This window comes from Cynara cardunculus, unplaced genomic scaffold (assembly GCF_001531365.2).
Source record: "Cynara cardunculus var. scolymus isolate 2C unplaced genomic scaffold, CcrdV1 Un_Scaffold_2543, whole genome shotgun sequence".
In the NCBI taxonomy this organism is placed as follows: Eukaryota; Viridiplantae; Streptophyta; class Magnoliopsida; order Asterales; family Asteraceae; genus Cynara; species Cynara cardunculus.
Genome location: NW_020201128.1, coordinates 58,343 through 59,913, shown reverse-complemented (window position 1 = coordinate 59,913; position 1,571 = coordinate 58,343).

Below are 1,571 nucleotides of genomic sequence, written 5' to 3'. Positions count from 1 at the left end.
AATTTAAAATACAATAGTCCCATTTAAATGTTCAAATGATTTTATCAAAAGGTAGAGTTTTGGAATTAATAGTGTCATTATTAGTAAATTATTTGRTGGGTTTTAAATCTAAGTGGGCTTATTCTTATTTAAGAAAAATAAAAGTTTTATTTGGGTTTGGGCCTTTAGAGGTCAACCCATTTCCTTGTTTAAAATCCTCATATAAATACCCCATATCCTTTGAAAAACTTTCATTTCCAAATTCTCAACCTAAGCTTTTCATCTCTCTAACCTCTCTCTAAAGCAAACCACCCTCCAACCGATTCCTTCAAGCAAACCTTTAAGAAGTTTTGCGAATCTTGAAGAATATTCAAGATTCTAAGAAAAAGGTACGATACTGGTTATCCTACTTTTATAGAATATCAAAAGTTTTCATCCTCCTACTCCTATTACTTGATCTTTTAGTAAAAGTTCTGGAGAATTAAAGAGGGAAGATTGTTCATCAAAGACCTGAAAATGTCTTCAAAAAGGGATGATAATCTATGATCCATGTTCTTTGATCTTTAAGAAAGTAGGAGAAAATCCCATTGCATGCGAAGTCTGATCATGAAAAGTTATGTTTTGAAGAATGGTAGAACCTTGCATGCATCTCAAATCGGCTTTGCCATCTTCAAAAGTTAATGGAATTGGGATAATATTTTYTRGAGACTGATCAAATTTGTTAGTTTGAAAATAGAATTTAAATCCTTGGAAAATGATGAGTTTAAACCTCCTAAATGACTGTCACTCGAAGAGTGTGCAATCTGTTTTGGGGGCTGTGTAACTCAAGGTTGTAGGATAATAATGAGCAACTTAAACCCACTCAAAAATTCTTGATATTTGGAATAGTCGGCTGATCTCATTATTTTGGATGATGTGAAAAGTTGGACATAAAATAACTTTTGAAAGATTCCTATTTATAGTGATTTGTGAAACCCAAAAATACCTGAAACAGAATTTATAACCTGTCCAAAAATCAGCTTTTGAGTAAAGGATTTTGATTTCTTTTAATATATAATTTTTGGACTATTTTTAGAATAAATAATWAAATATCAACTTTAATTTATAAAAACCCGATGGCATTGCATGAGATGCAACTTAACTTTATCTTTGTCAAGAACCCATAAGTGATCTAAATTCTGGATGTTGATCTGTTTAGGAAAGTAGGGCGGATGTTGAAAGCTTCAGACGTCATCTTATTGGATATTCATCATCAAACGAGTGAGTTTTCACGGCCCCACTTTTTAATGCTTTTTGTTTCTTTAACTRGGGGAAAAGCATGAGATTAAGCAAACTATACTGTTTATTTGTTTAACCATTGGACTAAAGAACTGTTTAGTCAAGCTTTGTTTGAAACCATTGGACTAAAGAATTGTTTAGTCAAGTTTGTTAAGTCATGAAATATTGACTGTTTTTGCACTATGATATAAATGCTAAATTGATGTGGTTGGGAGTATGTTTCCAAATAAAGTCCCCGTCCGTAAACGCTACTTGTTAACTCGGGCACGTCCCCGGGCCGTGGTATTGTGGATAGCCGCTATTGTGTTGACAGT